Source organism: Gopherus evgoodei, chromosome 1 (genome assembly GCF_007399415.2).
Source record: "Gopherus evgoodei ecotype Sinaloan lineage chromosome 1, rGopEvg1_v1.p, whole genome shotgun sequence".
NCBI lineage: Eukaryota > Metazoa > Chordata > Testudines > Testudinidae > Gopherus > Gopherus evgoodei.
The window spans coordinates 355,209,113-355,221,215 of record NC_044322.1 but is presented as its reverse complement, the minus strand read 5'-3'; positions in this window follow the sequence as shown (position 1 = coordinate 355,221,215).

Sequence of the window (12,103 nt, the reverse complement as noted above, 5' to 3'; positions counted from 1 at the left end):
GGGGGGGGAGGAGGGAACAGGGCCTTGGAGAAGCAACGAGACAGAGTCATGGTCTCAAGGAAGGGGTGGGGTAGGAGTGGGGCAAGGGTCTTTGAGTTTTTGCTTAGACAATTGGCAAACCTATTCCCTTGTGCTACCTGCTCCTAGTGCCTCACTCTGATCTCCTGGTGACCTGACCTGGCCTGGCTCCTGGGTTTTGACTCCTGTTTTGACTGCTAGGCCTGACTGCCCATGTCCTGGTTGTGACAGGAGTAAAGGAAGAAAAGAGATTCCCAGAGTGGTGAGTGGGAAAAGCAGAAAATCAGGGAGGAGAGCTGTGAAAGTTGCATCAGAAAGGAGGCTGAATCTTGTCTTAACCCAGCAATTAAGTCCACAGTGCCAACTGCTCTGCAAAAGAAGGTAGCAGAGGCAGCCAGCCTTGCTGGGTCTGGAGATCTAAGCAATTCCAGGTAGTTTCTTGTTGCACAGAGAAAGCACAAGAAAATCAAGTAACTGTCCTGATAATTTCCAATGGCTGGTACTACTGATGACATTCAATGTGCCGTATACCCCACTGATGAGGAAAAGAAAGAATATACCAAAGTGAAAGAAGCTTTTGATACCCATCTCACAGGTGGACAGAATGTTATATACAAAATGGCTAAATTTAATAGAAGATGCCAGGAACAAATGGAAGCAGCTGAGATTTTTATTACTGCAGATTGTAGCCTTGCTGATCATTGCCAATACAAAACAGCAAAAGAAGAACTAATAAGAAGCATGATAGTTGTTGGCATAAGAGATACCAGTTTATCAACACACCTTCAGTTAGATCCAAATCTCTTGCTCCAGGAGGTCTAGCAAAAAGAGAATGCAAGAAACCATAAGAAAACAGCAATGTGACTTACATGCTAGCTGCATTAGGAAAACTGCATCAAACAATATTGACAAAATAAAAAAAGACACAAATGCAAAAGTAAGTTGTCAGACTGAATTTACAACAAAAGAACTGTACACAACTGGAAAGTGGGAGACCAAAGAACCTTAACAAGAAGGAAACTTGGAAAAGCTGTGGAAGCTGGTGCAAGATCCCAAGCTACAGAGGCAATAATGTCTAGTAAAAGAGGCAGAATGTAGGAGATGCTGTAAAATGTCCCATTTTTGTGGTAGCTTGGAGATCACCAACAACAGCAGAAACAATCCAAGAGGAAGTGTTATCCTGAGAAGAAAATGCTAAACTTCTAAGAATTATATTCTCAATAGGGCAGATCGCACTTTGGTACACACACATGAATCTAAGCAATTGAAATCTAAAATTTAAAATCAATATTGTCTGTCACTGCAATTAAATATATGGATGGAGATTTGTAAAGACCAAATAAGCTTTTACGCTGGGCAAATAGCATTACATTGGTTGTTTGTTTTATCAGTTCTTTGAAAAGCTGGAGAAAGGACAGAAAGTCCTTCAACTAATAATATATGTAATACTAAGATTGACAACTCCCCCACTAGGTTGCCAGCAATACAAGGTTTGCACCTAGCAGAGAAACTATAATTTATTAGTGGCAAAAAGCAAACTATCCAGGAGATTTATCCACATGACTTCTCAGGGCTAGGAAAGCCGTCAGAGAGTACAAAACAAAGCTGGTACTGACAGCAACTCCCTTTGCTCTCTCAGCACCCAATATGCTTCCTAGGAAAAGTCAAAGAGGAATTAAAGAGAATGAAAGATATAGGTCCAGATAGAAGAACCCACTTACTGATGTGTGGGAATGGTTGTAGTTCCAAAACCCAATGGCAAAGTCCATATTTAATGGACCTTTTTTACTAAGGTGTGTGCAGAAAAAGCCGTTTATTTCTTGCAGTTGGCCAGACGTTATCTCAGTTATCAGAAGTCAAAATCTTGTCAGTTAAAAGCTACAGCAGGCTATTGGCAAATTCCCCTTGCTAATGAATCTATACTACTAAGTACATTCATGACCCCATTTGGAAGCTCCTGTTTCAACCATCTTCCATTTGGCATCTTGTCAGCACCAGAACATTTCCAAAAGAGAATCTCTCAGATCATGTCAGTTTCATTTAGTGTCTTTTGCTTTACAGATGATGTGTTGGTATATGGCAAAGATAAAAATGAACATGATGAGCAACTACATGCAATCTTGAGATGCATCCAACAAACCAGCCTCACTCTGAATAGGAAATGTGAATTTGAAATGAATCTGGTAACATCTGTAGGAAGCAAAGAGGGAATTCAGCTGGATTCACAAAACCTGAAAGCATTGCTTGCCTTCTCCAAACCACAAAATGTTTCTGCTATAGGAAGATTCTTGGATGTGTGTGACCCTAAAAGGCCTTTTAGGACAACTGCTAAAGGGTGCACCCAACATACTGTTGTGAGAACATGTAGCCAGATGGTGTCATATAAATGCTGGTGACAAACTGGTCACTAATATTATTGTGTGATGTGTATACAGTTAATGTCTAAAGAATTGTGTATGTGTGATGGAATTATGTTCCTAAAATATGTTCAGACCAAGCAATCTAAGTAGAGCAGATGAACAAATTTGTTGTTAACACAGAAATGTTTGTCTGTTTGCCTATCTCTGCAATGTAAATTGAACAAGGTGAGGCCAGAGACAATGGAAGTACATTTACACCTAAGGTAAACAAAATGATTAAACCAACCGAAAAAGCAAACTGACCAGAGGATGAGGAAGACAACATGGCATCTATCTATCCATGTCCTGGTTTACTTTCCAAAGAAGAAATTTCAAAGGTTTACTGGGCTATAAACAAGAAGGGGAGATAATTCTTTAATTAGGGAACAAATGAAACAGCATCCTCTGATTCTGTAAACATTGGCCTGGAGGGCTGGAGCTGTTGATAATATTCTGTAGGTGAGAAACTGCTCACGCAAAAATTGTAACATGCTAAAATTAAGTGTGAGTCACTAGAAAGCATGTTTTGTTTGTAACCATACCTGTTTCTTTCTCTTATTTAGTATCCCTTAAATCTCTGCTTATTAATGCATTTCTTCTTAGTGTACTATAAGCTATCTCAGTGCTGTTTTATTGAAGTATAGAGTGAGTCATCAACTAACCTAGCAAGCTGGTGTGTGCACTCTCTCTTTTTGGAGGCAATGAATTTAGTACCTTTTGTGAGTGTACAGGAAGAGGGACTGGACAGTACAGAGAAAAGTCCCTGGAGAACTGGGGTTCATTGACTGTTACCTGCAAGGGAAAGCTAGGACTGACAAAGTCTCAAGGAATTTTTTGGTGAGGCAGACAGACTTGCGTGGCAGGGAGCTGATACACAGTTCAAGCCTCAGCAAAGCTCTCCCTTGCTGAGGCAGAGGAGTAACATGGTATGTCTACACAGCAACTAGACACTTGCAGCTGGCCTGTGCTAGCTGACTCAGGCTTGGGCTGTGGGATGGTTTCATCACTGTGGGATGGGAGGGTCCCAGAGCTCGGGCTCCAGCCTGGGCCTGTAAGTCTACACAACAAAGAAACAGCCCTACAGTCCGAGACAGCTGGCATAAGCCAGTCATGGGTTTTTCTTTGCTCTGTAGACACAGCCTTAGTGGCTTATGGTTCTGGGTGTCCTGAGGAGAGCATCACAGTGTGAGAAATCATTCTGGAAAATTCTTATCAAATATAGCTCATATAACAAAACTCTTAAGAGATCTCTTTAATGGTCACAATATGTGGATCTGGGGTAGAACACAACAAAACATATTCAATAAAATGAAAGGGTTACAGACGTCTTCATCTGTCTTGGTACAATAATCAAACTATCCAACAAGAGTATAGTGGATGCATCTTTACATGGTTTAGGTTTAGGAGCAGTGGTTACACACAGCAGTAAGAAGGAGAGCGGGGCCTGTTGCACTCCTATCAAGAAGCCTCACAAAAGCCAAGCAGTGGTAGGCTCAAGTGGAAAAAAGAAACCATATACTCTGATTTATAATTTAAGTTTTTTAAACCTTTTTTTTAAATCAAGAAGGGGAGATGTGGAGTCATTATTGTGCCACAAAGAGACCCTCAATGCCAACTGGTAGCGGGTACACCATACCATAACTCACATCAGGCCTGACACACTCATTGATCACAACTCACCATTGGCATAATCTGTATCTAAAAGGTGTCCTGTAAGGTATCACATGCAAACTGGTATCACATGCTGGTCATTAATTTTATTGTGTGGTGTACGTACAGATGGTGTATAAAAATTTTAGATGTATGCTAGAAATATGGGCTTATGCAAGCAGTCAATAAGCCCAGTCTGTCCTAGACAAAAGCATATTGTGTCACCTGCTTGACTGTGTCTCCACAGTCAATTGAACAAGGCGAGGGCAGAAAAAAATTAAGTATGTTTACACAGAAGGTAAAGAGAGCTGTCACACCAGCAAGTGGGGGTAATGATTATATATTGATCACAACAGGGGATGGAGGTTGTCTTTCTGCCTGACTTTTGAAATGCTGGGGAATATTAGCAGAAGCAGAAAGCCATTTTGTCATCCATGAGGGATACAAGAGCTCTTGAAAGAGGTTTTTTTTTTGCGAACAGGGGCTGCTATCAGAATTTTGCAAGGGAATTTGGAAGGGGTGTGGAAGGGGGTAAGGTTCACTTGCTGTTCTTTAAAACCTGTAAACTAAACTATATTCAAAACTTCTTAATTTAAACAAAACCCTTTCATTAACTAGGTAGCTGCAGGAGAAAATGCAGGCAGAAGCCCAGCAGCAGAGTGGGGGCTATCCAGTTTATTGCGCTGAGTGCAGCATATATAATTACCTGCCCTGTGCAGGTAACTGTGATTGCGATCGGTGGCAGTTCCAATGCACCGCTTTCTTCTTCGGCGGCAATATGGCAGCAGGTCCTTCCCTCCGAGAGGGACTGAGGGACCTGCCACCAAATTGCCGCCGAAGAGCCCAACGTGCTGCCCCTTCCCCTTGGCCACCCCAAGCCCCTGCAGGTGGATATGTGTGCATTCGGTGCAAGGAGCCCCTGGCCCTCAGAAACTGCGTACAGATTTTGGAGGCCAGCGTGGCAGAACTAGAGGAGCTAAGGAAGACAGAGAGGTATGTGGACGAGGCTTTTCGGGACACTGTAGAATTGTCCAACCTCCAGCCAGACAACCCCTGCACTGTTGAGGAGGATGAAAGGCCCAGGGAAGCAGAGCAGTCAACGGAAGCAGAGAGAAAGCTTCCCATAGTTGGGACCCTCCATCCAGATGGTGTTAGGGTATCTTCTTGCAATGAGGTTACCTCTCCAGGGGAGGGAACTCCAGTCACTAGGAAAAGGCAGGCGTTAGTAATGAGAGATTCGATCATTAGAAACATAGATAGCTGTGTTTGCAATCACCAGGAGAACTGTATGGTGACTTGCCTGCCTAGTGCAAAGTTTTCAGATCTCTCAAGGCATCTGGATAGAATTATGTGTAGTGCTGGGGAGGAACCGGTGGTCGTGGTACATGTAGGTACCAATGACATAGGGAAGGGTAGGAGAGATGTCCTGGAGGCCAAATTTAGGCTGCTAGGGAAGAGATTGAAATCCAGGACCTCTATGGTAGCATTCTCAGAAATGCTCCCAGTTCCACTGCAGGGCCAGGTAGGCAGACAGAGCTTCAGAGTCTCCATGCATGGATGAGACGATGGTGTAGAGAGGAGGGGTTTAGATTCATTAGGAACTGGGGAAACTTTTGGGATGGGGGGAGCCTATACAGGAGAGATGGGCTCCACCTAAACCAGAGTGGACCCAGACTGCTGGCACTAAAACATTAAAAAGGTTGTAGAGCAGATTTTAAACTAGGAGATGGGGGAAAACCGACTGCTGCAGAGGAGCACGTGGATCTGACAGAGACTTCTCTTAGAGAAAAGTCTATTGATAGAAATTCTCTAGGTTATAGTCAGGAGCAGAGAATGGAAGAGGATAATGTAAGGGCCAGATCAGACGAAAAACATTCACATAAAGAATTAAGACATATCAGAAAAGGGCAGACAAATAAACAGGGACAAGTTTTTAAAGTGCTTGTACACAAATGCTAGAAGTCTAAATAATAAGATGGGTGAACTAGAGTGCCTTGTGATAAAGGAGGATATTGATATAATAGGCATCACAGAAACTTGGTGGACTTTGGAAAATCAATGGGACACAATCATTCAGGGGTACAAAATATATCGGAAGGACAGAACAGGTTGTGCGGTGCCGGGGGGAAAGAGGCACTATATGTGAAAGAAAATATAGAATCAAATGAAGTAAAAATCTTAACTGAATCCACATGTTCCATAGAATCTCTATGGATAGTAATTTCATGCTCTAATAAAAATATAACATTAGGGATCTATTATCAACCACCTGACCAGGACAGTAATAGTGATGATGAAATGCTAAGGGAAATTAGAGAGTCTATCAAAATTAAGAACTCAGTAATAGAGGGGGATTTCAGTTATCCCCATATCGACTGGGAACATGTCACCTCAGGACGAAATGCAGAGACAGAATTTCTCGATACTTTAAATGACTGCTTCATGGAGCAGCTGGTACAGGAACCCACAAGGTGAGAGGCAACTCTCGATTTAGTCCTGAGTGGAGGACAGGAGCTGGTCCAAGAGGTAACTATAACAGGACCGCTTGGAAATAATGACGATAATATAATAACATTTAACATCCCTGTGGTGGGAAGAACATCTCAACAGTCCAACACTGTGGCATTTAATTTCAAAAAGGGGAACTATGCAAAAATGAGGGGGATAGTTAAACAGAAATTAAAAGGTACACTGACTAAAGTGAAATCCCTGCAAGCTTCATGGATGCTTTTTAAAGACAACATAATAGAGGCCCAACTTAAATGTATACACCAAATTAAGAAACACAGTAAAAGAACTTTAAAAAAGCCACCGTGGCTTGACAACCTTGTAAAAGAAGCAGCGAGAAATAAAAAGGCATCTTTTAAAAAGTGGAAGTCAAATCCCAGTGAGGTAAATAGAAAGGAGCATAAACACTGCCAAATTAAGTGCAAAAATGTAATAAGAAAAGCCAAAGAGGAGTTTGAAGAATGGCTAGCCAAAAACTCAAAAGATAATAATAAAAAGGTTTTTAAATACATCAGAAGCAGGAAGCCAGCTAAACAGCCAGTGGGGCCCCTGGATGATCGAGATACAAAAGGAGCACTTAAAGACGATAAAGTAATTGCAGAGAAACTAAATGGATTCTTTGCTTCAGTCTTCATGGCTGAGGATATTAGGGAGATTCCCAAACTTCAGCCGGCTGTTGTAGGTGACAAATCTGAGGAACTGTCATAAATTGAAGTGTCACTAGAGGAGGTTTTGGAATTAATTGATAAACTCAACATTAACAGGTCACTGGGACCAGATGGCATTCACCCAAGAGTTCTGAAAAAACACAAATGCGAAGTTGTGGAACTATTAACTATGGTTTGTAACCTGTCCTTTAAATCAGCCTCTGTACCCAGTGACTGGAAGATAGATAATGTAACGCCAATATTTAAAAAGGACTCTAGAGGTTATCCCAGCAATTACAGACCGATAAGTCTAACGTCAGTACCAGGCAAATTAGTTGAAGCAATAGTAAAGAATAAAATTGTCAGACACATAGAAAAACATAAATTGTTGGGCAAATGTCAACATAGTTTCTGTAAAGGGAAATCATGTCTTACTAATCTATTAGAGGTCTTTGAAGGGGTCAACAAACATGTGGACAAGAGGGATCCAGTGGACATAATATACTTAGATTTCCAAAAAGCCTTTGACAAGGTCCCTCACCAAAGGCTCTTATGTAAATTACTTTGTCATAGGATAAAAGGGAAGATCCTTTCATGGATTGAGAACTGGTTGAAAGACAAGGAACAAAGGGTAGGAATAGATGGCAAATTCTCAGAATGGAGAGGGGTAACTAGTGATGTTCCCCAAGGATCAGTCCTAGGACCCATCCTATTCAACTTATTCATAAATGATCTGGAAAAAGGGGTAAAAAGTGAGGTGGCAAAGTTTGCAGATGATACTAAACTGCTCAAGATAGTTAAGACCAAAGCAGACTGTGAAAAACTTCAAAAAGATCTCATAAAACTAAGTGATTGGGCAACAAAATGACAAATGAAATTTAATGTGGATAAATGTAAAGTAATGCACATTGGAAAAAATAACCCCAACTATACATACAATATGATGGGGGCTAATTTAGCTACAACGAGCCAGGAAAAAGATCTTGGAGTCATTGTGGATAGTTCTCTGAAGACATCCACGCAATGTGCAGAGGCAGTCAAAAAAGCAAACAGGATGTTAGGAATCATTAAAAAGGGGATAGAGAATAAGACAGAGAATATATTATTGCCCTTATATAAATTCATGGTATGCCCACATCTTGAATACTGCTTACAGATGTGGTCTCTTCATCTCAAAAAAGATATACTGGCACTAGAAAAGGTTCAGAGAAGGGCAACTAAAATGATTAGGGGTTTGGAACAGGTCCCATATAAGGAGAGATTAAAGAGGCTAGGACTTTTCAGCCTGAAGAAGAGGAGACTAAGGGGGGATATGATAAAGGTATATAAAATCATGAATGATGTGGAGAAAGTGGATAAGGAAAAGTTATTTACTTATTCCCATAATACAAGAACTAGGGGTCACCAAATGAAATTAATGGGCAGCAGGTTTAAAACAATAAAAGGAGCTTCTTCACACAGCGCATAGTCAACTTGTGGAACTCCTTACCTGAGGAGATTGTGAAGGCTGGGACTATAACAGCGTTTAAAAGAGAATTGGATAAATTCATGGAGGTTAAGTCTATTAATGGCTATTAGCCAAGATGGGTAAGGAATGGTGTCCCTAGACTCTGTTTGTCAGAGGGTGGAGGTAGATGGCAGGAGAGAGATCACTTGATCATTATCAGTTAGGTTCACTCCCTCTGTGGCACCTGGCATTGGCCACTGTTGCTAGATGGGCCTTTGGTCTGACCCAGTACGGCTGTTCTTAAGAAAAAAATCTGAGCAAGGGGGATCCTTCAGCCAAGGGATGGAAGTCTCTGGGAACTGATATAGGGAGAAACCTATTTAGACAAAGACTGTAACTTGCTGAAGATAAGTTTTAGTTACCAGAAAAGCATGTTTTGTTTGTAACCTTTCATCTCTCTTTCACTCTTACTTAGAATTACTTACACTTATATTCTTTGTTAATAAACTTATGTTTGTTTTAATTACCAAACCATCTCAGTGCTTTTATACTGAAGATAAGTCTTCAGCTAACCTAACTGGCTTTTGTGTGCTCTGTCTCTTTGGAGGAAGAGAACTTAAATGCTCTGAGTGTCCAGTGAGAGGGACTGGACATTGCAGTCCCATCTTTGGGGAACTCTGGAATTGGGGTATGTTGTTGGCTCCCTGCAAGGCAAGGTTTGGACTGGCAGAATCCTGAAGAGTTTGCTAGCAAGGCAGACGAGCAGGTGCATCAGGGCACTGAGAAATAGTTTGCTGCTACTAAGTTCTCTCTCTTGCTGAGACAGAGGGATAACACATGGCTCATTGTCCCAGGTATTCTGAGCAAGACGTCACAGTTATAGTTCTTGGTTCTACAAAGTTACTAGAGAGGACCAGAATGTGTTGCAGCAGGAAGTTTAATATAGGAAGGAACTTCCTGGCAAGGGAGTTCTCCAGTTGCTAATTAAAGGATGGTCCTTTGTATTTATGTCCTTACACTACAGTGCCTGGGACAAAAGGAAGAGTCTGAGTCGGCTCATTTCTGATTGAAAATGTGGTCTTTGATTGTTGTTGAATTGATAAATAGCCTTTGACTGTTAGGACGGGGAAAGTGCAGGGAAGTTTTTCATCTGAGTATCCCAGAGATAAGCTAAGTATTTTGCCACCACCCAGAATGCTAACTAGGTGCCTAAAAGAGATGGGCGGGAATTGTCTACAGAAGGTAATGCAGGATGAGACAGAAGCAAAATTCAGTGACAAGTCTTCTTGTTTTGAGACACACCACATATCTTTGGTTCAGTTCCCATCATTTAATTTCAAAACTTGGTGTCTGACCACTTAAAGATCTGAAAAAATGAGATTTGTTTTGATGAGGAGACCGATTCATAGACCCTTTGAATATAATGGTAGTCTTTTCATCGATTTCCAATTGGCTTTGGATCAGACCCTAAGTGATGCAGAGCATGGAATTTCAACCTTCAAGGCAGTTGCAAACAGGTCACAACTAACCTCTCTTTCAATATTACTTGGTGGTGCAAGGGAGTTCTGAAATTCTTTTTCTGGTGTAACATGACTGAAAGGTGAAAACTATAAATCAGAAGCTGTATGTTCCCATTGGCATCACAAAAATGTCGTAAGTTAAATATTCTTAATGATCAGATCACTTTTGCTGTGATTGTCTGTCTAAATTGGCAGTTTTGAAAATGAATATTGGCATTATTCTGACAAAAATGTGTTGATAATAGAAAGAAGACACTAGTCATGCAATGACAAAAGCCAAGGTTTCTCTGGCCTCTCTCTCTCTCTCTCTAAATATATGTGTGTGTGTGTGTGTATATATATACACAGATATACCTATCTAATAATTATGACAAAGTTCCGCCTTGACCTTGGTGGGTCCTGCGCTTATTGGTGGATTTGCTCACCTCAGTGATCTTCCCCTCTGGTGGAACCCACAGTCTGGATCAACTCCTCCTGTGTCTGATCAGGAGTTGGGAGGTTTGGGGGGAACCCAGGCCCGCCCTCTACTCTGGGTTCCAGCCCAGGGCCCTGTGGATTGCAGCTGTCTATAGTGCCTCCTGTAACAGCTGCATGACAGCTACAACTCCCTGGGCTACTTCCCCATGGCCTCCTCCAAACACCTTCTTTATCCTCACCGCAGGACCTTCCTCCTGGTGTCTGATAATGCTTGATTGTCTGATAATTCCTCAATCCTCCAGCAGCATACCCTCTCAGTCTCAGCTCCTTGCACCTCTTGCTCCCAGCTCTTCACACACGCCTCCTCTCCTCTGGCTCCTCCCCCACCTGACTGGAATGAGCTCCTTTTTAAACCCAGGTGCCCTGATTAGCCTGCCTTGATTGGCTGCAGGTGTTCTAATCAATATAGCTATCTCCACTGCCTTCTAGAAAGATCTTAATTGGCCCCAGGTGCCTTGATTAACCTGAAGCAACTGCCATTTGGTTACCATGGTACTAGGGATTTGTTTAGCGTGGGGCTAACATACCTGTTCCTAAGTACTTTACTGTAGCCATCTGGCCTTGCCCCATAACAATATCTAGATAGATAGATAGATATACACACATGTGTACACTCTGGCCTATGTATTGGTTTCTAAATCCAAACCAAAGTGTGCACTTTATAGTTATGTGTTACATGCCATATTAGAATTTCACTCACCACAGTAATGCAGCACCTCTGGAGTGGAATATGGCATCTGTCTAACCATGCACAGTAATACTATACAACAGTTTAGGTCAGTAAATGAAGAAGAAAACTGTATGCAGTTGAATTAATGGGGAATTTAAGTAGTCAGCAGCTCTTAGTGGATTATGAGTCATAATTAATTGAATACTGTTCAGGACAATGTTTTTTTAAGAAGATTCCAATCTGAATTTGCAAAAATGTCCTCTGTATTAGACCTTTCAGTTAATATAATCTTGGCTGCAAATGAAGTATCCAGACTTACAAACTAAGACCCTCAGACTATTTGATCTAGCAATTGACCATACATTCTTATCTCCATTAAAAACTAGATGACTTCCTGTCAGGAAGCGGGGCCTGCAGTAGAGCCAGTCTCTGGGCAACTTAACAAGCGTATTTGGCCTGTAGTGGGCTGCCTGATCAGCTGCGCTGCCTGATTAGTTGGAAAAGTCAGCAGACTGGCTCTTTAAGCCCAGCAACAGCAGTTCAGCAGTTTCTTAAAGCATTTGCTCATGGTGCAACTGCTCCTGCTCCCATCTTGTGCCCAGAGCTACTCTTGGCTTGACATCAGCCTTACCTCTGCCTTCCCTCACTCCTGGTAACCCAGTCCTGATCTTTGGCACTGATTTCTGACTTTGGTTCTGACCTTTGTTGCTGGGATGTGGTCCCCTGACTCTGGTTCTGACCCTTGGCTTGGGCACTTGGACCCTCAC